This window comes from Oryctolagus cuniculus, chromosome 7, assembly GCF_051225735.1.
Source record: "Oryctolagus cuniculus isolate XC-2025 breed Fujian yellow rabbit chromosome 7, ASM5122573v1, whole genome shotgun sequence".
Lineage (NCBI taxonomy): Eukaryota > Metazoa > Chordata > Mammalia > Lagomorpha > Leporidae > Oryctolagus > Oryctolagus cuniculus.
The window spans coordinates 130,042,132-130,067,891 of record NC_142873.1 but is presented as its reverse complement, the minus strand read 5'-3'; the positions used below and the strand labels follow the sequence as shown (position 1 = coordinate 130,067,891).

The 25,760-nt window shown below is 48.8% G+C and overlaps 1 protein-coding gene across 16 annotated transcripts in view; it reads left to right on the top strand.

Moving 5' to 3' along the window:
• Positions 1–25,760, top strand: part of ST3GAL3 (ST3 beta-galactoside alpha-2,3-sialyltransferase 3) — a 230,118-nt gene that overhangs the window by 64,894 nt on the left and 139,464 nt on the right. The gene's annotated exons all lie outside the window — the stretch shown is intronic.

Genomic DNA, 25,760 nt, shown 5'->3' with positions numbered 1-25,760 from the left:
TTCATTTATTAGAGTTGTTCAATAATTAAGAAGGGGAAATATGTTTTCCTATTTTGTCTGATGCTGCCTTTGTTGTCAAGTCTTCTTTGATAAATCACTGCATTAATGATTTCTTAATTGGGTTCTCAGAGCTCTGAAAATGGAAGTGAGAAGGAAGGAAGTTGTGTAGGGGTCCGAGTGTTGTCACCTGGGGTTCGTTCACTCCCCCTTAGGTGCCGTGGTCCGCAGAACCACAGCCAAGCTGACTGCGCTGGGTGAAGACTTGCTCCCCAGAGTCCCTGTCTGTGTTGGTAGAAGGGTTCTGCCTCACACGGTCTGTGGTGTCTCAGTGTTGACCTCCTGAGCTTACCACCTGCTCTGCTGCAGAGCTCCTATTTCTGACCCATGGTTAATCCTCTGACTTACTTGTTTCCCCTCAGCCTTTTGCCTTGGAAAAATGACAGAGCAGTGGAAAAGTCACAAAAACAATCCAGTCAGGCCGGTGCTGTGGCGTAGCGGTTAAATCCACTGCTTTTTGCTGCTCCACTTCTGATCCAGCTCTCTGCTATGGCCTGGGAAAGCAGTAGAAGATGGCCCAAGTCCTTGGGCTCCTGCACCCAAGTGGGAGACCTCGAAGAAGCTCCTGGCTCCTGGCTTCAGATCAGCGCAGCTCCTTCTGATTGCGGCCATCTGGGGAGTGAACTAGCAGATGGAAGACCTCTTTCTTTCTCTGCCTCAACCTCTCTGTGGCTCTGCCTATCAAATAAATTAATTAATTTAAAAAAATCTCATGCCGGCACCATGGCTCACTAGGCTAATCCTCCGCCTAGCGGCGCCGGCACACCGGGTTCTAGTCCTGGTCGGGGCGCCGGATTCTGTCCCGGTTGCCCCTCTTCCAGGCCAGCTCTCTGCTGTGGCCAGGGAGGGCAGTGGAGGATGGCCCAGGTGCTTGGGCCCTGCACCCCATGGGAGACCAGGAAAAGCACTTGGCTCCTGGCTCCTGCCATCGGATCAGCGCGGTGCGCCAGCCGCAGTGCACCGGCCGCGGCGGCCATTGGAGGGTGAACCAATGGCAAAGGAAGACCTTTCTCTCTCTCTCTCTCTCTCACTGTCCACTCTGCCTGTCAATAAATTTAAAAAAAAAAAAATCATGAGTATCAGGACCCTTTCAGCTACAGATTCACCAGGTTACATCTTAACATTTGGCCATATCTGTTCTCTCATTGTAGATAGATAGATGGATGATGGATGGATGGATGGATAGATAGATGGACAGACATACTTTGTTTCCTAAATATAAGCATGGACCTGGGACATAAAGGTGTCATTTTTTAATGGTTTATTTATTTGAAAGGCAGAGTTATAGAGAGAGGGAGACACAGGGAGAGAGATATCTTCCATTCATTGGTCCATTCACTACTTCACTCCCCAGATAGCCGCAACAGCTAGGTCTGGCCAGTTTGAAACCAGGAGCCCAAGTCCTCTGGCTATCTTCTGCTGCTTTCTTAGGCACATTAGCAGGGAGCTGGATCAGAAGTGGAGCAGCTGGGATTCAAATTTGTGCTCACATGGGATGCCAGCATTGCAGGAGGTGGCTTAACCTCCTGTGCCAGAACACCTGGCCCCCAGATGTCATTTTTAGCTTGTAGGGAAGGAATAAACCCCAGTTATTCAACAAAGCAATATGTGTAGCCCAAATAATGACCTTTTTCATGTAATTGCATTGACCAGTGCTTCCTTATTCATTTGTCCAAAGTAAATACATTCCTTATATATTTTATAAATTACTATTAATTTTAATCTCCAAATACCAATTCCCAACATTCTGAAGGAAAGAATAATTCACTGAATACCAAATTTGTTAAAATTTCAATTGTTTAATTCCCTCCTATAAAGCTGAAATTTTAAAATATAATTTTAGGTTATACGTGTTTTTTTCAATCTCTTTTCACCTTTAATTCCAACCAGCAATTGGGATGACCAGATTTTAGTGCCTGAATTAATACACTTTTTTTTTTAAAAAATTTTATTTATTTATTTATTTATTTATTTATTTGAGAGACAGAGAGAGGGAGAGAAAAAGAGAAGTCTTCCATCTGCTGCTTTACTCCCTAGATGGTCGCAATGGCTGGAGCTGGGCTAATCCGAAGCCAGGAGCCAGGAGCTTCTTCCAGGTCTCCCACACAGGTGCAAGGGCCCAAAGACTTGAGCCATCTTCTCTTACTTTCCCAGGCCATAGCAGAGAGCTGGATCAGAAGTGGAGCAGCTGAGACTTGAACCAGTGCCCATATGGGATGCCAGCGGCATAGGTGGTGACTTAATGCTGGCCCCAATTGCAGAGCTTCGAACATGTACTCAAATATCTCAGCTTGCCTCTGCTAAGCTTCAGTGCCACCATCACGCTAAGAAGGGCACAGTTACTAATTGCCAGGGGAAAGCCTTCTATAGGTTAGGACCTTGACCATTTGATCTGATTTGACAATCACCAGTTGAGAGGCAGTCATTGTGTGCTTTCTGCAGGGACACAGTAAGTGAACACTGCCCACACCATGTTTGTGCAAAAACGCTTGACCTGAATCTGCTCATGAAAAGAGAATCTGATGAGGGCTGGTGTTGTGACATAGCCAGTTAAGCAGTTGCCTGCAACACTGGCATTTTGTACGGGTGCCAATTCGAGTCCTGGCTGTTCCACTTCCAATCCAACTCCTTGCTAATGCATCTGGGAAAGCAGTGGAAGATGGCCCAAGTGATTGAGTCACGTGGGAAACCTGGATCAAGGTCCTGGCTCCTGGCTTCAGCCTGGCCCAGCCCTGGATGTCGCGGCCATTTGGGGAGTGAACCAGCAGGTGGAAGATGTCTCTGTATCTTCCCTCTCTCTATATAATTCTGCTGTTCAAAAACAAAATAAATAAAGATATTCTTTTTTTTTTTTTTTGACAGGCAGAGTGGACAGTGAGAGAGAGAGACAGAGAGAAAGGTCTTCCTTTTGCTGTTGGTTCACCCTCCAATGGCCGCCACGGCTGGCGCGCTGCGGCCAGCGTACCGCGCTGATCCGATGGCAGGAGCCAGGTGCTTCTCCTGGTCTCCCATGGGGTGCAGGGCCCAAGTACTTGGGCCATCCTCCACTGCACTCCCGGGCCACATCAGAGAGCTGGCCTTGAAGAGGGGCAACCGGGAAAGAATCCGGCGCTCTGACCAGGACTAGAACCCGGTGTGCCGGCGCCACTAGGTGGAGGATTAGCCTATTGAGCCACGGCTCCGGCCAAGATATTCTTTAAATCGATAAGGTCAATCTCTCCAGCTTGATATAGGGGCTCCCATATTAAAAAAAATTAAAAAGAATCAGATAAAGCTACGCATAGGACATGCTACAAGCCAGCTGGCCTGGACTTTTAATAAAAGGCAGTGAAATGAGGGCCGGCGCCGTGGCTCAATAGGCTAATCCTCTACCTTGCGGCGCCGGCACACCGGGTTCTAGTCCCGGTTGGGGCGCCGGATTCTGTCCCGGTTGCCCCTCTTCCAGGCCAGCTCTCTGCTATGGCCAGGGAGTGCAGTGGAGGATGGCCCAGGTGCTTGGGCCCTGCACCCCATGGGAGACCAGGAAAAGCACCTGGCTCCTGGCTCCTGCCAGGATCAGCGCGGTGCGCCGGCTGCAGCGGCGGCCATTGGAGGGTGAACCAGCGGCAAAGGAAGACCTTTCTCTCTCTGTCTCTCTCTCTCACTGTCCACTCTGCCTGTCAAAAAAAAAAAAAAAAAAAAAAAAAATAAAATAAAAGGCAGTGAAATGAGAAAAAAATGGAGTGGTTGGGCTGTTCCTAATTAAAAGAAGCCAAAGAGATAAAATAGCTGCTTTTATTAGAACCTGAATACATGGGCCTGTAAACCTTGTAATATATTTAAAATTGTTTTATTTATTTGAGAAGCAAACACAGATCTACCATGTGCTGGTTCACTCCCCAAATACCCTCAATGACTGGGCTTCAAAACCAGGAGTCTGGAACTCAATCCAGGACTCCCACATAGGGGCAGGGACCCAAGTACTTGAGCCAACACCTGCTGCCTCTCAAGTGTGCATCAGTAGGAAGCTAGAATGGGGAGTACATCTGGAATTTGAATCCAGGCACTCATATGAGTCACGGGCATGCCAAGTGGAGGCTTATTTATTTATTTATTTTTAATTTGAAAGGCAGAGTTCTAGAGAGAGGAGGAAAGAGGGAGAGAGAGAGAAAGAGAGAGAGATCTTACATCTGCTGGTTCACTTCCCAAATGGCTGCAACAGCTGTGGCTAGGCCAGGCCAAAGCCAGGAGCCAGGACCTTCATCCATGTCTCCCACGTGGGTGCAGGGACCCAAACACTTGAGCCACCCTCCACTGCTTTCCCAGGCAATTAGCAGGGAGCTGGATTGGACGTGGAGTAGCCAGGACTTGAACTGGTACCCATATGTGATGCTGGCATCATAGGCAGAGGCTTAACCTATGATAGAATGCCACCTCACTGCCCCCTCGCCTGGTGGAGTCTTAACTGCTAGCCTAAATGCCCACCACTCCCCCCCCCCCATAATATGTATTAATTTAAAAGAAAGCTATTTTTTATCTGTTTCCTGTGTAGAATTTTTTTTTTTAAGATTTATTTATAGGCTGGCGCCGTGGCTCACTAGGCTAATCCTCTGCCTTGCGGCGCCGGCACTCTGGGTTCTAGTCCTGATCAGGGCGCCGGATTCTGTCCCGGTTGCCCCTCTTCCAGGCCAGCTCTCTGATGTGGCCCGGGAGTGCAGTGGAGGATGGCCCAAGTGCTTGGGCCCCGCACCCCATGGGAGACCAGGAGAAGCACCTGGCTCCTGCCATCGGATCAGCGTGGTGTGCCGGCTGCGGCGGCCATTGGAGGGTGAACCAACGGCAAAGGAAGACCTTTCTCTCTCTGTCTCTCTCTCTCACTGTCCACTCTGCCTGTCAAAAAAAAAAAAAGGATTTATTTATTTACTTGAAAGAATGGAGAAACAGAGATGTTCTATTCACTGGTTCATTCCCTAGATGGCCACAATGTCCAGGGCTGGGCCAGGTTGAAACCAGGAGTCAGGAGCTTCATCTGGGTATCCCATGTTCATGGCAAGAGCCCAATCACTTGGGCCATCTTCTGCTGCTTTCCCAGGTACATCAACAGGGAGCTGGATTGAAAGCAGAGCAGTTGAGACTCAAACTGGTGCTCATATGGGATGCCCATGACATAAGTAGCAGTGCCAGGCCAATGCCTTTTTGAAAGTTTTGAGTGCTCCCAGGAGGTGGCCACCGTGCCGTTGGGGCAGATGTTGGGTGAATTGCTGAGTGGGCTTCCTCTCTGGCATCTTCAGGGTTTTTGCTCTGCTTTTTGTAGACTATGATTTTTCACAGGGGACCAGAGAAATGAGCAAAGGAGAAAAGACTAAGTATGGGCAGGTCCTGGTTAAAAAAATTATTTGGGGCCGGCGCTGTGGGGCAGTGGTTTGATCCTCCGCCTGTGGCACCGGCATCCCATATGGGCACTGGTTCTAGTCCTGGCTGCTCCTCTTCCAATCCAGCTCTCTGCCATGGCCTGGGAAAGCAGTGGAGGATGGCCCAAGTCTTTGGGACGCTGCACTGTGTGGGAGACCTGGAGGAGGCTCCTGGCTCCTGGCTTCAGATCAGCATAGCTCTGGCCATTGCAGCTATTTGGGGAGTGAACCACTGGAATGAAGACCTTTCTCTTTGTCTCTCCCTGTCACTGTCTTAAATTAAAAAAAAAAAAAGAAGAAGAAGAAGAAGAATTATTCATCTCTTTATGGAAGATGGAACCAAGCATCCATAGATCTGTGGGTATTCTTTTTTTTTTTTTTTTTTTTGACAGGTAGAGTGGACAGAGAGAGAGACAGGGAGAAAGGTCTTCCTTTACTGTTGGTTCACCGCTCAATGGCCGCTGTGGCCAGTGTGCCGCAGCTGGCGCACCGCGCTGATCCAAAAGGCAGGAGCCAGGTGCTTCTCCTGGTCTCCCATGCGGGTGCAGGGCCCAAGGACCTGGGCCATCCTCCACTGCACTCCCGGGCCATAGCAGAGAGCTGGCCTGGAAGAGGGGCAACCGGGAAAGAATCTGGCGCTCCGACCGGGACTATAACCCGGTGTGCCGGCGCCGCTAGGTGGAGGATTAGCCTATTGAGCCGTGGCGCTGGCCGATCTGTGGGTATTCTAAAATACTGACTTTTAGAAATCAAAAAGCTGTCAGAAAGACACCTGCACTCTCATTTATAGTTTGTTGCAGCACTATTCACAATAGCAAACAAATTGAAACAACTCAGGAGTCCATCCACTGATGAATGAGTTAAAAAAAAAAAGGTACATATACATAATAGAATACTATTCAACAATGAAAAAGATGAAAGCTGTCATTTGTGACTGCCTGGGTGGAGCATGGAGGTCATTATGTTAAGTACATACTCCAGGCCAGAAAGACAAGTATTTCAAGATCTCCCTCATGTAGAATCTACACCAAATTGATCTCATAGGAATTGAGAATAAAAGTAGGGAGATGGGCAAAAGTTAATTAACAGGTACTGGGTACAGTAATTAAGAGGTACAGATACAGAGAGATCTTCCATCAGCTGGTTCATTCCTCCAAATGACTTTAACAGCAGGGCTCAGCCAGGCTGAAGCCAGGGGCCAGGCACTTCTTCTGGGTCTCCCATATGGGTGCAGGGGCCCAAGCATTTAGGCCATCTCTTGCTGCTTTCCCAGGCCATTACCGGGAGCTGGATCAGAAGTGGAGCAGCTGAGACTTGAACCGGCACCCATATGGGATGCCGGTGTTGCAACAGTGACTTAACTCGCTGCACCACAGTGCTGGCCCTTCTGGTTTTCTCTTGAACAGAAGGGTGACTGTAGATAATGATAATGTTTTTACCATAAACAAGTGATAACCATTCGAGGAGATAGCTATGTTTCCATGTATTGAAACATTGCATGGTATCCCATAAACATGTATAATTTTTATCTATCAGTTAAAATAAATATGTAGTTATTTTATCCAGAATTTGGTGTTTTTATTTCCAGTAGAAAAAAGTGAGTCCAAGGTAGGATTTTTGTTTCCTAAAGATTGCCTGTTTGCAGACCGCATGTCACATCCTTTGTTCGTTCATTCGTTACTCGGCAAATACTCATTGAGTGCTGTGTGTTGAGCACTGTACTCTGTGAGGCACAGATAAATCCTCCCTTATCCATTAGGGGCACATCCCAAGACCCCAGTAGATGCCTGAAATCACTGGTAGTACCAAACCCTTTTTGTACTAGATAGGGTTTCCCCCTACACACGCACACCTATGATAAAGTTTAATTCAGAAATTAGGCATGTTGGGGCTGTTGTTCAAGTTCCAGCTCCACTCCCCATTCCAGGTTCCTGTGGGTGGACTCTGTAGGAGGCAGCCAGCAATGGCTCAAGTGGTTCAGTCCCTGCCACTCATGTAGGAGGTCTGGATTGAATTCCTTGCTCCTGGCTTTGGCCTGCCTAGCCCAGCCCCAGCCCCAGCCACCATAGCCATTTGGAGATTGGGCAGCAGTTCTCTATCCATCTCTCTCTCTCTCTTTCTCAAATAAATAAATAAAATGTTTAGAAATTGGCACAATAAGAGGTTGATGACATTAATAACAAGTTGGAACATATTTTCTGTTCCTGTCTTCCACCCATAAATTTAATGCCTTTTCCATGTTGACTAAGCACTTGTCATGTGCTATGGCCATAACTTTCAGAGTGTGACAGCAACACTAGCACATATTGATTGTTCTCTTCCTTACAATTTTATGGCTAGAGGATTTCTTCTTACTGTAGATCTTAGCAACTGCAACATTTATTCTTTCCTTGGTAAATTGAGAACTTTGAGCATTTCACTTAAAGGAGGTGTCTAATGGTTTCTCTTTGGCATAGCTAAATTGTTAGCATCATTACACTTGTGCTTAGAAGCCATTATTAAGTAAAAAAAGAGTTACTGAGACATAAACACTGTACCACTGTGCCTGTTGACCTGTTACCTGGCTGGCCTCTCAGTGACTAGCTGGTGGGCAGTATATTTAGGGCACAGCGTGGGTACCCCAGGCAGAGGCTGGTTCACATCCAAGGGCTTGGTGGAGCAGAATTGTGTGAGATTTCACCCCAGCATTCAGAATGGCACACAATTTCAAAGTTACAACTTGTTTATTTCTGGAGTTTTTCATGCAATGTTTTTGGACCACAGTTGGCCGCTGGGCATGGGAACCATGGGAACTGAATCTGCAGATAGGAGGGGCTACTGCATTGTGAAAGAGATATTAAGTGTCTTGGAATCGTCAATCCAGATGGGGAAACCAAATTTAAACACAAATATTCAGTTACATCTGCAGCAAGTGCCCAAAGAAAAGTTAGAGGCACTAGGAGAGAGACTAGCAGACACCAGGAGGCTGTGGCCTGAGGTGCTTCCTCTGGGTGCTGCCCCTACCCCTCCTCCCTCGGCGCGTGCCTGGGACTGGCACTCTCCTCCCTGGTGTTGGAGAGCTCCCCACAAGAGTGCTTTGGATATCAGTCTCTAAAGAGAGCTTCTTAACCCTTGCTGAATAAGAGAAGCTCTCTTCACTATTGCCGAACTCTCCCTGTTTTTCAAGAGAAGCTGGGAATCGGAATTTTTATGTCGAATCCCCTGACTTACAAATGTCAACAAATTCAAAGCTTCCAGTACCTTGTGAATTAGTCTAACACACTCGTGAGCCTCAAGCTCAAAGCCTACTAGAGGCACACGAAGTCTTGTTACGTGGGAATCCCTGCGCCAAGATTGGGGAGAGGGGGTTTGTCCAGCACTAAATTAAATAAACAATTGTTTTTACATAAGTTGCTGAATAAAAGATTAAAAATACTGTGCCAAGGTCACAAACCATTTTTTTCTCCTCAGTCCCATATTAAGGAGTAAGTAATTGCTTTCTTCACTGTTTTCTCCTCTTCCTTCCCCCAAACAGTAAAGGCCACGCTCCTTGTGAGGCCAGACAAGGAGACTTGTCCAGGGCCAGCCTCTGCAACCACACCCTGGGCAACTTTCCCTGGTGGAGAAGGGACTGGCCTTCCACTCCTTTCTTTGTGTGCATGCGTTCTTGAGATATAATTTACATACCATACAATTTACTCATTTAAAGTTCGAAATTCAAAGGTTTTTAGTATATCACAGAGTTGTGCAAAAGTCACCACAGTTGATTTTAAGCATTGCATTTCCCTAAAAAGAAATCCTATGGCTTTCTGCAGTCTTGCCCCATTTTCCCCAACCACCACCAGCCCTAGGCAACCACGAATCTTTCTCATCACCATAGATTTGCCTACTCTGAAAATTACAAACAAATGGAATCACACAGTATTATGTCGTCTTTTATGATTGGCTTTTTTCAGTTAGCATAATGTTCCAAGGTTCATCATATTGTAGCCTGTATCTCAATATGTAATTTCTTTTTTTTTCAAATATTTATTTATTTGAAAGTTACAGGGGAAGAGAAAGAGAGAAAGAGAGAGAGAAAATGAATCTTGCATCTGCTGGTTTACTCCCCTAAATGGCCACAGTGGCCAGGGCTGGGCCAGGCTGAAGCCAGGGGCCTGGAACTCCAACTGGATCTCCCACAGCTGCTTTCCCAGATGCCTTAGTGGGGAGCTGGATTGGAAGTGGAGCAAGCTGAACTCAAACCAGCACTCATAAGGCGAAGTTGCAGGCAGTGGTTTAACCCCAACACTGGCCCCAGTACTTCATCTCTTTTTATGGCCCAATATTCCATTATGGGATAATACCAGATTCTGTTTACCCATTTGTCAGTTGAGGAAGATTTGGGTTGTTTCCCCCCTTTTGACTATGATAAGTAGTTGTGCTGTGAATGTTTGTGTGTAGCTTCTGTGTAAACATAGTGTTTTTTATTTCTCTTGGGTATATACCTGGTGGTAGAGTGGTTGGGTCATAAGAGAATCCTGTGTTTAGGCTGCTGAGGAACTGTGCACTGTTTTCCCAGGTTTCTGTGTCATTTTCCATCCCCCCCAATAGGGTGTGAAGATTCTACTTCTCCCCGTGCCATCTCTTCTAATACTTCAGATGATTGACAGTGAGAGCTGTGTACCATCTCCCTTTTTTTCATCATGAAAAAAAAGAGACTTATTTATTTTAAAGGCAGAGACAGAGAGACAGAGAGACAGAGAGAGAGAGAGAGAGAGAGAGATCTTCCATCTGCTGGTTCACACCCCAAATGGCTGCAATGGCTGGAGCTGGGCCGATCCAAAGCCAGGAGCCTGGAGTTTCTTCCAGGTCTTCATGTGGGTGCAGGGGCCCAAGGCCTTGGGCCATCTTCTGCTGCTTTCCCAGGCACATTAGCAGGAAGCTGGATCAGAAATGGAGCAGCCAGGAATGAAACCAGTTCCCTTATGGGATGCTAGCACTGCAGGTGGCAGATTTCTCTGCTACGCACAGCGCTGGCCCCTACCCTCTCCTTGTTAATAGAAAGATTATAAATTAATAGGCATGAAGAATTTCTTAGCACAGAATATAAACTTTTTGTTGGGTGCCACTTGTTTTTCTTCTGTCTTTGCATAAATTTTTCTCTTGAGAGTGGAATGGTGCTGCGTCCTCTAGCACCAGCCTAGCAAGTCCATCTTTGTCCCAGATGCAGGAAAGGAATGCCATGTGGCAGATGACTCGAGACTGTCATCCTGTCCAGCAGTCTCCAGCATATGTGCACTGTACAGATCCTGCTCTCAGAGATTCATGCCTTTTTCATTATTTGGGTTTTTAAAAGTTTGTATTGGATTTTTAAAGCAAATCCCAGAGATCGTGTCATTGTACTCTTAAACACTTCAGTGCACACTGTAACAGAGCTTGTTTTTAATATAGTCATCATGTTATCCTCTCACTTTAACAACAGTTCCTTATTGTCCTCTCATCTCCAAAGTATCCTAAGAACGCCTCTTCATTAGCATTTTGGATCTGGGTCCAGACAAGGCCCATACATTTGGTTGTTTTGTCTTTTAATTATCTTTTTTTATTTTCTTTCTTTCCTTTTTTTTTTGACAGGCAGAGTGGACAGTGAGAGAGAGACAGACAGAGAGGAAGGTCTTCCTTTTTTCCGTTGGTTCACCCCCCAATGGACGCTACGGCTGGCGCACCGCGCTAATCCGAAGCCAGGAGCCAGGTGCTTCTTCTGGTCTCCCATGGGATGCAGGGCCCAAGCACTTGGGCCATCCCCCACTGCACTCCCGGGCCATAGCAGAGAGCTGGACAGGAAGAGGAGCAACCGGGACAGAATCTGGCACCCTGACCGGGACTAGAACCTGGTGTGCCAGCGCCACAGTTGGAGGATTAGCCTATTGAACTGTGGCGCCGGCCCATCTTTTAATTATCTTTTATTCCATTAATTCTTTTTGGTGGGTCACATTTGGCTAAGTAAGACAATCATACAATAACGTGAAGCAGTATTTAGTAAGGCATTGAGTAGGATGTGATGATACCCGAGGCGTCTGTATTTCTAGTGGACACTTTGGGGTCCTGTTGGTAAGTATATGATGCATAAGTTAGGGAACCACACCAACTAGGTTGAAGCCTTGTCACTGAAGGCTGGGTAAATCTTGTACAAGTTGTTTATCCACTTTTAAGTCTTTTTGCAGATTTGCTAGATTTTCACCTCCAGATTATCTAAAAAACAAGTACATTGCTTGTCCTTAGTTTTCCTGTTTCTTACTTTTTCTTTTAATTTTTACAATGGCATCCTTTCAGTTTATTTTATAGTCACAAGCTTAACCCTCCACTAAATAAAAAATTCAACAAGAGTCCTCTTATCTTTTTTTTTTTTTTTTTTAAAGATTTAGTTTATTTACTTGATAGGCAGAGTTACAGAGAGAGGTAGAGACAGAGAGAGAGGTCTTCCATCCGCTGGTTCACTTCCTAGATGGCCACAACAGTCAGAGCTGCACCAATCCAAAGCCAGGAGCCAGGAGCTTCTTCCGGGTCTCCCACGTGGAGACTTGGGCCATCTTCTACTGCTTTCCCAGGCCACAGCAGAGCAGCTGGGACTAGAACCAGCACCCATAAGGGATGCCAGCGCTTCAGGCCAGGGCGTTAACCTGCTGTGCCACAGCGCTGGCCCCCCTTTTATCTTTTTTAAAAATTCTTTTCTTTCTAATTTTCTAACTCTTTCTGTTTTATATCCAGAGATATTTTCTCAGTGTATTTTCCAGTCCTTTTTATTTCTGCTGTCATGTTTTAATTTTCAAGGGTTCTTTTTTCTTTTTGTTCACTTAAAGTACCTTCATAAAAATCATACTCTCTGGGATCGGCATTGTGCTTAGCAGGTAAAGCTGTCACCTGTGACTCTGGCATCCCATATGGGCAGCAGCCTGGCTGCTCCACTTCCAATTAAGCTCCCTGCTAATACTCCTGGAAAAGCAGCAGAAGATGGCCCAAGTGTTTGAGCCCCTCCCACCCATATGGGAGACCTGGAAGAAGCTCCTGGCTCCAGGCTTTGGTCTAGCCCAGCCCTAGCCATTGCGGCCATTTGGGGAATGAACCAGTGAATAGAAGATCAATCAATCAATCAATCTCTCTCTCTCTCTCTCTCTCTATATATATCTATATATATATCTCCCCCTGCCCTAACTTTGCCTTCCAAATAAACAAAATAAATCTTTTATAAAAAGTCACATTCTCTACTAGTTTCATAAACAAAAAATTATTCTGAGAATTTTAATTTCAATGTTTTTCTGTTTCCATCTCCTTATGTATTTTCTGTTTTTCCATGTTGCATTCATTCTTTCATTTGTTTTGGTCTCTCTTTAAAACTTTTTATTTATCTGAGATACAGAGAGTTTCATCTCAGTGATTCCCTGCCTAAATGCCGACCATGGCTGAGAACTCAGTCTAAGTACTGTGGCCATCACCCTGGCGTTCCAGGGTCTACATTAGCAGAAGCTGGAGTAGGGAGCCAGAGGCAGGTTTCCGGCTCAGGTCCTGCAGTGTGGGAGGTGAGCATTGTAACTGGTGTCTTAACTGCTAGGCTAAATGCCTGCCCTGAGCGCCTGTTTTAAAATTAGGTGCTTTGTCTCATGCCTTGCTGATCTTGGCCGCAAGCCCCTGTTCAAGGACGTCATGTCTTGTTTGTGGTATCATCTTCACTCCCACTTCCAGTGGCACCGGTGCTGCCAGTGATGGAGTCTCCAGGGAGATCTGTGGTGTATTTCACATCACAGCTGCCCTTTCCCCGCTGCCAGCATCGGGTTCAGCTTTCTTGGATTTTCTGAGTCCCTCTAGCTTATTTGCTTCTAAACTTTTCTTGCTGGTGTCTTCTCTCCAGTTCTTTTTGTCTTTGTGTACGTGTGCATTATAACAAGCAGTATTCTCTGTCATTTTGGAGGAGTTGAGAGGGTGCAAGGTCAACTGATCAGGGCCTACAAACTGTGGTTCCCATGCCAAATCCAGCTACACCTGTTTTTGTGTGTTGTGACTTAAAAATAATTTTTGCATTATTATGGAATGTTAAGCAAAACAAAGCAAAAATCCAGCAGAATGTGTGATAGAGACCTTCGGTGGCCCACAAAACCTAAAACGTTTCCTAGCCATTTATGGAAAATGTTTGCCAACCCCCATCTACTTAAATCTATTCTTTTTTTTTTTTTTAGTTAATTTTTTTTTTTTTATTTGAAAGGCATAGAGTGACAGACACTCAGAGATCTTCCATCTGCTGGTTCCCTCCTCAAATGCCTGCAACAGCTGAGGCTGGGCCAGGCCAAGCCAGGAGCCTGGAACTTAGTCTAGGTCTCCCATGTAAGTGACAGGAACACAAGTACTTGTCATCACCGGCTGCCTCCCAGGGTGTGCATTAGCAGGGAGATAGAATCGGAAGCAAAGGTGGAACTCAAACTCAGGCACTCTGTGATGTGGTTCTGGATGTACCAAGCCACGTCCTAAATGCTACTCCAAGTACCCACCGCAGACCTACTGTTTCCAACTGGAAGATGAATTCCTTCTACAGCCAGTGACCACCTGCCATGTCACAGAAAAAATGAGGCTGTCAGGCATTCTGTACATTACTTTTCTTCCCTTCTTTCTTCCTTTCCTTCTTTCCATCTTTCTCTTTTCTTTTTTTCCAGGAGCTTCTTCCAGGTCTCCCATGTGGTGCAGGGGCCCAAGGACTTGAGGCATCTTCTGCTGTTTTCCCAGGCACATTAGCAGGGAGCTGGACAGGAAGTGGAGCAGCTGGGACTCGAACTGGCGCCCATATGGGATGCTGGCACAGCAGGTTGAGGCTTTCACCCACTGCGCCACAGCACCAGCCGCTTTATCTTACTTTTTTGTCCCTACACCTAAACCCATAGCACATCACTCATTCAAATTGCAGTGAGTGGGGAAGGCCACTGAAGGCCTACTTATTACTGAATGCTGGCTCCCTGGCTCCTGTAGCCTCCTTCCCCACCACCTTACTTGAACCTGCTCTGAGGTCACCAGTAGCGTCCTAGTTGCCAAATCTAGAGGCTACTTTTCAGCCCTTGGTGTGATCCTTCCTTTGTTAAGTGGCACGTTACTGCCGCCCATCTATTCCTGCAGTGTTCCTGCTCCCTTGTTTTCTCTCTACCATTTTCCGTTAACCCTCACCCTGACACCTCATCCCCTCCTCTCTGTTCTCTCGACAACAACCCTGTCGCTCCCCCTCTTCGTGGAGGAACGACACAAGACCCTGCGCTGTTCTTTCTGTCTGCTCGGCCCTCCCCGGGTTTGCTGCTGGTTCTTCCCGGGTTGGCTACTATCCCTTCCACCTCCGTGGAAGGGCAGTTCCCCCTGGCCACATTCCCCACTTCCGCAGGGGAGCGGCACACCGCCAGCCGGCTTTTCTCGGGGGCTGCACAGGTGTTCCTTCAGCTAGATGTTCCCCTTAGATGTTCCCGGTGCATGCCGTCTCTCTCCTCCTTTATAGTCCTCCTCCACCAATCCCAACTCGGCTGCCCACACGCCGAGTACGCTGCTCTCCTCCAATCAGGAGCAAGTCCTACAGTTTATTGGTTGAACTGGAGGCAGCTGTGCAGAAGCTGTTTACTTCTCTCCCAGCGCCATATTGTGGGAGAGCAGATGCATAGAATAAATCTTAATTCCAGTTAACTCAGTCTAGTCCGGATTGCTCCCCACAAACCCCATGTTCAACCCTCATCCTCTCACCTGGTTCACTATAGTTCTCTCCTGTAAGGCCTTGGCTGCTGTATTAGCCTTTTGTTTGTGTAACAAAATATATGGAATAGGCAGCTGTCGCAAAAAAGAGATTGTTGAGTTGAGTTTTTGAGGCCGAAAATGGAGCCTGCATGGTTCAGGCTGTGGTGAGGGGCCCGGGGCAGCCGAGGGAGTGTGAGCAGAGGAAGGATCACAGCTTCACACAGGAAGGCAGGAGTGAGTGTTTGGTGTAGCAGTTAAATCACTCCTATCCATGTCAAAATGTCTGGTTTCAGTCCTGGTTGCTCGCTTCCAGTCCAGTTTTCTGCTGATGCACACCCCAGGAGCTAGCAGCTGAAGCTTCCAGAAGTCCCTGCCACCCATGTGGAAGTCCTGGGTTGAGTGTGCTGGGCTCTTGGCTTCTGCCTGGCCCAACCCTTGCTGTTGCAGGAATCTGGGGAGTGAACCAGTGGATGGGAGATCTTTCTGCCTTTCAAATACAAATGAAAAAAAAGTCAAACAAGCCAAAGCAAGACTGGGTGAGGCCAGGCCCAGGCTGTTGTAACATCCTCTCCTGAGAACTAACCAGGGCCCAAGAGGAATACCCGATTTCTGTTTGGCCCCACCTGCCAAGGTCCACACCATCTCCCAATACCACCACCCTGGTACCCAGCCTTTAACACATGCACCTTTGGGGGACACTCAGACCACAGCTGCCTCCTTCCATTTCCATCTGCCACAGTGAAACACAAACCTGCTGATGTCGTTAACTTGCCAAGAACTTTATAGTGCCTTTCCGTACTCCCTCTCCTGTCAGTCAACAAAATTCAGGCTCCTAAATGGGTATTCCAAACACATCTGGTCTACCCTTCTGCTGGAATTCTCACCCTAGTTCTTTCTCCATCCCTCCCTACGTCTCAACTCCCCTTGCCAGGGGTGGGGTGGGGGGGCAGACCACTGCCACACACTGTGCTGAGTGCTGTGTGAGTCCTCGCGGCCACCTGCGCAGTGGGACCTGTTGCAGCTCCACCCTTGCTGCAAATATGAACCCCAGAAACCTTAGAAAAATAGTTTCTTCCCACAAGATTGGTATCAAAAGTCGTTTAGCAGCAAAATCTGACCTAGGATGATAGGAATTTACTTGTAGTCCCATTTAGTGTAAAAACTGAACTTTTAGCAAGAATACTAATATTTGATTACAGGACGCCGCCCCAAACCTCAGGGCAGGGCTGCGTGTGTTTTACCCATTTAGCTGTCTGGTTTCAGGGGCTTCAGAAAAGGGATTTGGGGCTTCTGCTACCATTTTTTACAAATGAGGAGGTTAAAGCTCAGCAAGATTAAGTAATTTGCCCAGAGTCATGCAGTGGGAAAAATCCACAGAGCCCGGGTCAGCCCCGTGGTGTGCACCAGGCCACGTGTCATCACCTGTGTGGGCCCCGCACCAACCTCTTGGTGGGTGCTGGCTTTTCACCGGCCCTGCCTCTGCCCTCCTTCTGTTCTGTACTCGGCCGCACTGGCCCACCAGCTTCATCGTGCCCCGGCCAGTGCCCCTCAGCCTCAGTGGCTTCCTTCCCAGCTTCCTGGACAGCTGTACCAACACCTGCCCCGTGCCCCTGAGCCTCCGGACCCACTCTGCCCTGCCCCTCTCAGTTCCGCACGGGGGGGTTTGTGAGCAGTGCCCGCCCTCTTCCCCTGCACCTGCAGAGTTCCTGCTCCTCCCGGACTTCCTGGTCCCACCGCAGGTGCCGAGCCTCAACCGGGTGCCTTTTGTCTCCCCGGCATGACATAGCAGTTTCTTCCTCAGTCTCACCGTGACTCACTTTTTAAAAACCAGTCTTTGATGTGTCAAGGCCTTTTTTCGAAAGTCTCCACGGATTGTATTGCCCAGGTCCCTTTTAGTCACATGCGTTTTTACCTCCTGAAAGAAAACCTAATATATTCGTTAGGTGTGATTTTTTTCCTTCCTGAAACCACACACCCCTCACTAGCCACGCTTCAGTGCCTTCCTTAGCTGGTCCCACCCTGCCAGCGCGGCCTGTCCTGTTGGGCCATCCCAGTGCTGTCTCCCGCACACGGACTCGGCTTCTCTCCATAAGCAGCTCCCTACCTTGCACCTGCAGCCACTCCTCCAGGGGCTTATGATGCATGTACTCATGTCTTGAGAGTTCTTAAACTCTTGGTGTCAGGGATGATGTTGGATCTGTTTATACAGCCTTGAACTTAGTGGCAGCTCTGCAGTAACTGTTCAGTAAGTTAAATTAACAGAATAAACCTGTGGAGCAACTTCTTTACTTCTTTATTAAGGATTTATCTTATTGATTTGAAGGGCAGTTACAGAGGGAGAGAGGGAGAGAGGGAGAGAGAGAGAGATCCTTCATCCACTGGTTCACTCCTCAGATGGCCGCAATGGCCAGGGCTGTGCCAAGCTGAAACCAGGAGCCAGGAGCTTCTTCTGGGTCCCCCATGTGGGTGCAGGGCTCAAGCATTTGGGCCATCTTCCATTGCTTTCCCAGGCACATTCGTAGGGACTTGGACGGGAAGTGGAGCAGCCGGGACTGGAAGCAGCTCCCCTGTGGAATGCTGGTGTCTCTGGCAGGGGCCTAACCCTAAGCCTCAGAAACTTCTTGAGGTGACGTCTCCTGTATCCACATTGTCCACTCATTCACTCAGAGGGGAAACCCTGCCCTCAGGCCATGGACCCTAGACGTACTATATAGGGTTTCCCCTATACACACACATCTATGATAAAGTTTAATTTAGAAATTAGGCACAGTGGGGCTGTTGTTCAAGTCCCAGCCCACCCCCAAGTTCTGGTGCCCTTCCGTGAGTCATGCTGCGGGGTCTTTACAGCCCTCAGCTTCCTCCACCCTTGCGCAGTTCAGTGCTCCCTCTGGTAATCGGTTCTCACCCTGTCCTGCTTCTGCCATTTCTTGAATTACGTCGCTCCCTTCTCTTGCATACAACCAATCCCCATAAATTAATGGTGAATTTTCCTTTCTCTCCGTAGGCTTTCTTTCTCTCTAGGTTTTCAGGTATCTCATTTACTCAGGTTTTGTTTCTTTGAGCTGGAGGTTGGGAGGTTAGGTGCCCCCGCTGGGATCTAGGCTCTGGTCACGTAGGCATGAAAGTGTCCGGCCTTTGCGGCCATGTGGGGAGTGAACCCAGTGGATGGGAGATTTCTCTCTCTGTCTCTCTCTCTGTAATTCTGCCTTTCAAATAAATTTTTTAAAAAATCTTCAAAAAAAAAAAGTGTCCATTCATGGGCCACTAAACCCCCACAGTTGGGTGTCTTTGCGTGAGGCTGGACTGGGGGACGAGGCTCAGGCCCGGGTCTGTGTGGGGCCTCTTCCGGGAGTCAGAGCCTGTGGGCGAGTTGTGCCCGGTCAGCCAACCAGCAGGAGGGCAGGGAGGCTGCAAGGCAGCGCTGAGCCCACTTGGACCGAGGAAGCTCCAAGACAGCAAGAGACGGGAGAAGACTCTCAGCACAGGCAGGCCCCGTGCAGTGGTGGTGGTGGTGGTGGTGGTGGTGGTGGTGGGGTGGTGTGTGTGTGTGTGTGTGTGTGTGTATATGTGTGTTGCACATGTGAGTCTCAGGCAGCCATTCCCCTAGGTTGTCCTGTTGTCCTCAGCAGCAGGGGGTGACTTTACTCTGATGTTCCCCCACCAGTGTGGCTCTTCCTCCAGCCCGGCCCACAGCCTCCAAGGCGCCACTCTGCTTGTCTGCTTGCATCTCACCAGTGCCCCTAGCTCTCAGAGTTCCCATCTCAGATCTCCACGGGGTTGGCCTGCTCTGCCTCAGAGAGGGGAGGTCTGTGTAGGGACTGCTTCCCTCAGATCAAGCCACTTCCTGTGGTCCAGAGAACAGGCAGGGTCGTGTGCACTGGGCACAGGCCACTCATGGCCAGCCGCAGGCCACGCCCATTGTCCCAAGCCCAGACTCTGGCTCCATCCTCCTTTCTTATCTGTCACTCAGTCCGTTGGTCACTAAGTCCCTGCGTCTCCCCTTTCCAGTGTGTGTGTGTTTGTGTGTGTGTGTGTGTTTATTTTATTTATTTATCTGAGAGGCAGAGTTACAGTCACAGAGAGGGAGAGACAGAGAGATAGAGAGGTCTTCCATCCTCTGGTTCATTCCCAAGTGGCTGCAGTGGCCGGAGCTGTGCCAATCCGAAGCCAGCAGCCAGGAGCTTCTTCTGGGTCTCCCACGAAGGTGCAGGGGCCCAAGCACATGGGCCATCCTCCACTGCTTTCCCAGGCCATTAGCAGAGAGTTGGCTCAGAAGAGGAGCAGCTGGGACTTGAACCGGCATCCATATGGGATGCCATAGGTGCTGCAGGCAGGGGATTAACCTGTATGTCACAGCATTGGCCCCTGCAGTGTCTTTGGCACCCATCTCTTTTTCCTCTGTTGCTGTGGCTGCGGGCGTGGTGGCTTTACTTCTCATCTGGAGTGTCAAGTCCTCCTCATCAGTCTTTCTGCCTTCAGCCTCCCTCCCCACCCTCCCTTTCACTCTGTTGCCAGATTCATCAGCTTGGTTCCCACAGAGCAGCCAAAGTTTATGTTCATTCTACGTGAGTCCAGGGGCCTGGGACAGCGAGGAGGCTAGTCAGTGGGTACAGTGTTCCAGTCAGATAAGAGGAGCGAGTTTCAGTATCTGTGGTTGGCAGGTTGACCGTAGTTTACAATAATACATTCAAGATTTCAAAAAGCTTCAAGAAAGGATTTTATTTTTGTCACAAAGAAGTGATAAAGTAGTAATTTATGATAGTTAGTCTGACTTGGCCATTATGCAATGTATCTATGTGTCAAAATATCACATACTCCATAAATATGTGTAACTGTATGTCAATCAGAAAATATGTAAATCAGATCCTGTTAGCTGATTTTAAGCAAGGGCTTCTTATTGTTGACCTAGAACACAGGTGTCTCCCTGGGGCCTGTGTGGCCCCTACAGACCTGGCTCCTGGCTTCCTTTCTGCCTTCATTTTCCCACCTTCTGCGTCCTGTGCTCTGTGCTTGGCGACACAGCCTCCTCTCCCTGTAGTAAGGTTGCTGTACTTGCTCTTCCTTCTGCCTGGAACTCTTGTCCTTGGACTTCCTCAGGGCATTGTAGCATGGTGGGCCCACATCCTGTGCTGGAGTGCCTGTGTCTGAGTCCTGCCTCCACTTGCCATCCAGCTGCCTGCTGTTGCGCACCCTGTGAACTTGGATCCCTACCACTCATGCAGGAGACCTGGATGGAGCTCCTGGCTCTGGCTTGGCCTGGCCTCACCCTGGCTATTGGCAGGCCTTTGGGGAGTGAGCCAGTAGATAGAAGATCTCTGTCTCTTTTGCTCTGCCTTTTAAATAAATAAATCAACATTTTTAAAAAAAGAGAAAAAAAAATAAAACCTTGAAACACTTTACAGCCGGTGCCGCGGCTCAATAGGCTAATCCTCCACCTGCGTCGCCGGCACACTGGGTTCTAGTCCCGGTCGGGGCGCCGGATTCTGTTCTGGTTGCCCCTCTTCCAGGCCAGCTCTCTGCTGTGGCCAGGGAGTGCAGTGGAGGATGGCCCAAGTGCTTGGGCCCTGAACCCCATGAAAGACCAGGATAAGTACCTGGCTCCTGCCTTCGGATCAGCGTGGTGCGCCGGCTTGCAGTGCGCTGGCCGAGGCAGCCATTGGAGGGTGAACCAACGGCAAAACGAAGACCTCTCTCTCTGTCTCTCTCTCTCACTGTCCACTCTGCCTGTCAAAAAACAAAACAAAACAAAACAAAACAACAAAAAAAACCACTTTACTATTGCCTGTGCTTCTACCCATGGTACCTACTTCAAGGTTTAATATTCTTCATAGCTCTTAGGGTTGTCAGAAATTATTTTGTTCATTTTTTGTACTTTTACAAAATCTCCCTGCCTAAAAGTAAATTCTGTGGAGTAGGAACATCTTGTTCTTACTCACCGTTGTCTCCCTAAGCCTGGCGTGCAGCATTTGGTCAATAAGTGGCTGTTAAATTAATGGACAGTGTCCTTCTTCCTTTTCCTCTTCCTGTGTGTCATGCTTAGCGTTCTATGTGTTTTTATCTCACCTGTTAGATTGTGGGCTGCCTGAGGGAACAGTCTTCTTGTAAATTCTTTCATCTTGAGGGCTTATTCCTAAGGGATGGCAGGAGAGATGTGGTGAGTATCCCGTGACAGGCAGTGCCCCAGCGTGGAGCGCGTCCGGTGCCCTCCTAGCTCGTGCCTGGGAAACCACTCCAGTGGCCAGAAAGACTGAGCCCATTCTTCACGTTCTCTTTATATTTCTCTTATTCCGCTTCAGAAACCAGACACAGGAAACATCTGACCATAATAAAAGATTTCCAGTAAATTCTAGATTTTCTCATTGAACAAAGCCATGTGCAGCCAGGCTCTGTTGTGCTTTGGTCTGGAATTCTGTTTGGTCATTTGTGTAGCGCACCACATGGCTGCCTCTGGCCTGCGAGCCAGAAACAGCTGGAGCCTGCAGCGCCCGAGTGAAAACGACGCGTTTGTTTGCCCGAGAGGCGAAAGCCTGCCTGTCCTTTGCTCTGTTTCTTGCAAAGCAAACGCCTCACTTTGTGGAACGCTCAGTTTTCCCGTGAGCCGTCAGAGTGGTTTATAACTAAAATAATCTCACATCCTTCAGAATAAACACAAATAATGAATGGCCAAACCGTTTCTGAAGTCTGTGCCTTCAGTGCTCAAAGCAAGATCCATCAAAACGGACACAAAACATGAATGTGTCACTAACTTCCTCTTGGAATTTCTAGCCTCTCACTTGTGTCCGCTTAGGTGTGGGGGCCTTGCTCTCGGCAGCCCCCCTCTGCCTCTCCTTAGGTGTGGGGGCCTTGCTCTCGGCAGCCCCCCTCTGCTTGCAAGACTTAGGCTTGCCCTGTCCCCCAAGACCACCAGTGCTGCTGCTTCCCTCACTCACCCTCCTCACCCCCCAGCTCTGTGCGCGCACCTGCTCGCTTGTGTCTGCTGCCTCACTCAGCCCTGGCTTTCTGTTATCTGGCCCTGGGTCTGGCACATCACTGGCTCTTGACAGTATTTGTGGGGAGGAGGGAGGAAGGGGAGGGGGAGTCTGGTCCACTTAGGGGTGGGGGTACGTTTAAGTGGCGTGAAATGACCTCAGGGATGAAAAGTAGGAGCCAAACGGCCTCTCCGAAGCACAGTGAATAAGGAAAGCCACCAAAAGTATGGCGAGTAAGACATCACCTATACTCCTATCACCCAGGGACAACCACTGTAGGCACTTGGTCTTGTTTAGTCTCACGTCTCAGTCTTTTTTCTTTTCTTTGCATTTTGATGGAAGTTTACGGAGGGTCATATCAGGACTGCTTGTGCATGCGAAGAAGGTAAATTGCAAGTGGAAAACTGCTTGTCGCACTGCAGTAAGGAGTGAAGATGCTGCTTTGTTGTCGCTCATCTGAGCAGTTGGCTCCTCGGGAACCTACGCCTGAGCTCCTGCAGGAGTGCTCTCCTCTCTCCCCTGTGAGCACTTCTATCTTCTGCGGGGAGACTGGGCCCGGAGCCCTGGGCAGTGCAAGGAGAGGTCCTCGGGACTGACTTGAACTGAGCTGCCGTCAGTGTCGAGCTTGGGAAACAACATGCAGATAACACCACCTGTGGAAGAAAGCAAGGATGTGTACTAGTTTATTCCTCAGTTCTTGACACATGTTGACCATTTTCTGTATGTCAGTCAGTGAACTAGGCATCGGAGTCTCCACGTGAGCGGACAGTCCTGGTCCTCGGGGAAGCTGCAGCTCAGTGAGGAAGGAGAGAAGGGGCACAGGTTCGAATTTGGTGTGGCGCATGCTGCGGTAGACTTGCAGCAGTGGCCTGAAGAAGAGAGCAAGCCGCTTCTGCAGGGGAGGCTTCAAGAGAGGGGCTGGCCGGTGCTGCAGCTCACTTGGCTAATCCTCCACTTGTGGCACCCGCATCCTGGGTTCTAGTCCCGGTTGGGGCACCAGATTCTGTCCTGGTTGTTCCTCTTCCAGTCCAGCTTTCTGCTGTGGTCCAGGAAGGCAGTGGAGGATGACCCAAGTGCTTGGGCCCTGCACCTGCATGGGAGACCAGGAGGAAGCACCTGGCTCCTGGCTTCGGATCAGCGCAGTGCACTGGCCATAGCAGCCATTTGGGGGGTGAACCAACAGAAGGAAGACCTTTCTCTCTGTCTCTCTCTCACTGTCTATAACTCTCTCTCTCTCTCTCTCACTCTCTCACTCTCACTCTCACTCTCACTGTCTAACTCTGCCTGTCAAAAAATAAATAAAAAAAAACTAAGGGGAAGGAGATAATTCCTTATTAAAAAAAAAGAAGAGGGGCTGGTTGAGTTGGGTCTTGATGGACTAGTGTTGGGGAGGGGAGAGAATGTTTCACACACATAGGCAGAAAGAGAATGGCTGGTGTCTGAACACAGGGAGGCACATCTCTGTGGGGCCATGTAGTCTGGCGTGTCTGGAACATGGGATAGGAGGCGTGGCAGATCAGGGAAAATGCAGCAAATTTGAATACCAGAGTTTGATGTTTGTTTTACAGGCTGTGGGAAGGCACTGAAGGATTTTAATCAGGAGCCCCAATGCAGTCTGATGTTCTTTCTGGACGAATTGGTGTAGAGAATGGATAGAACTGGGCTGAGGTGGAGGCAGAGGTGTGGTCCCAGCAAAAAGGGACAGCCACATTTTCAGAGAAGTAAACCTCAGAGATGGAAACCAGCTTGGTGGCCTGGGGCTGGAGGTAGGGGTGGTGGTGACTGAATGAGCCCAAGGGGTCTGTTAGGGTGATAAATTGTTCTGCAGGTGCATTGTGGTGATGGTTGCAGAGCTCTGCCAGCTTTCTGAAAGGCATTGAGTTGTACACTTAAACGAATGAGTCTGTGCTAGACAAATTATACTTCAATAGCTCTTCTAAGTCGGGGGAGGCAGGGGACAGGCTTCTACTTTATTGAGAGGAAACAGATGTGAGAAATGCTGATGAACAGGGGAATCTGTAGGAGGTAAACATTGTGTGAGATGGGGTGGTCGCCCCTCTCGGTTCAGCCAAGTGTCCCAGTTGTGCTTCTGCACTTTTGTAAAAAGATGGCAACCTCCCCTTTTCTTGGTGCTTTTCAAAGCATGTGGACCTGCCTCCACCTGGGAGGTACAGAGTATCTGTCTCTGGGTCCTCAGAGGAAGCCACGTCCTCCAGCGCACATGGTTCTGAGAGAAAACACTGATGGAGGGCTGCCTGCAGCTCTGCAGTCCACTCATCTTGCAGTGGTTGTTAGTGCCAGGAGGTATGATGGTAATGGGTGCTGAGGATGGTAACGGGGTGCAGCAGGAGCATGTCGTCCAGTGGTGGGAACAGGCGTGGAGACAGGTAGCTCTCAGGATGAGCTTGCAGTGTTGTTTACAGATGTGACAACTGTTGTGTTGCGTTTCCACGTGCAGTGAGAGAAAATGACACACACACACACACACACACACACACACACACACTGGGATCTGGAGAATGCCAGGGTGGGAATGTGGCTGTACACCCTGGTCCTGTATGCATCCAGCTGTCACACCTTGGTCGTGAGGGAGCCTTTTGAATCTGATCCCTTTTGAGTCTGGGGTCCCCTGGGTTGTCTTGGGCCTGATGTCATCCTAGTGCCCCTTGTCATGCTTTTCATTGGATTGTTCATTGGCTTTTACCATCACTTTGCTTTGGCTCTCGTTGTAAGAAATAGCCACACTGGAGTCTGAGTGCTTCCTACAGAAATGCTGTGGAAGATGCAATCCTCAGCCACGTGCAGCAGCCCCTTTATTAAGGCCCAGAGAGAAGTGCTGTCTTTTGCATTTGCTTTTACATTCTGGTCTTGTGGCTCAGAAGCCCAGGCCTGGTCTTGCTTCAGGCCCACACCTGGCCCCCACCTGGCCCCCTCTGCCTGGGACGCCCCAGCGCCCACTCCCCTTCTTCCTTGGTCTGGTTCCCAACACAGACTTTGAGAGCACTCCCTTTTCTTTTGCATTCTATCCATTTCTAGTTCAACGTTTCTAAACATTTCTTCTTTGGCCCCTGATTTCCTTTTCTCTCCTGAGAGCAGGGAGATCTTGAAGGTAAAAAAATGCTTTTTTTTTCTTACTGCAGTGTCTCAAGGTCACAGTGTAGTTTTCTGCACGTATTAAGTGCCCAGTGAATATCGTGTGAGTGACTGAAAGGGTGACAGCGTCATGGGCACCCCTTTCTCCTTCTCCCCTGGGCTCTGTGCAAGCTCAGACCCTCCTCGATTCTCTTGCAGAGTTTGCGTAGGTCCTCATGGCATGCGTTTTGTGCACTCACATCTCCCTCACTGCAGTGTTTTTCCTGCCTTTGAAATAATAAACAGTTGGACATGTGAATATTAGAAAGAGAGAGGTCAAAGGGGAAATGTTAATGGCTTTAACAGATGCAGGAGGCAAGTTTCAATTTGCTTTGTTTTAATTTTACTTTTACTAGGAGAAGGAAGGAGTCTGTGTGCCCCCCTGAAGAATTTGGGGGCTGCCCTTGCCCTGAGATGTTCTGGCTGGGGGCAGGAGGTACGGGGTGCTGGGCCCAGCAGGGCCTGCTGGCCTGGGGATGGGTGGCATGAGCCGGGAAGCTGT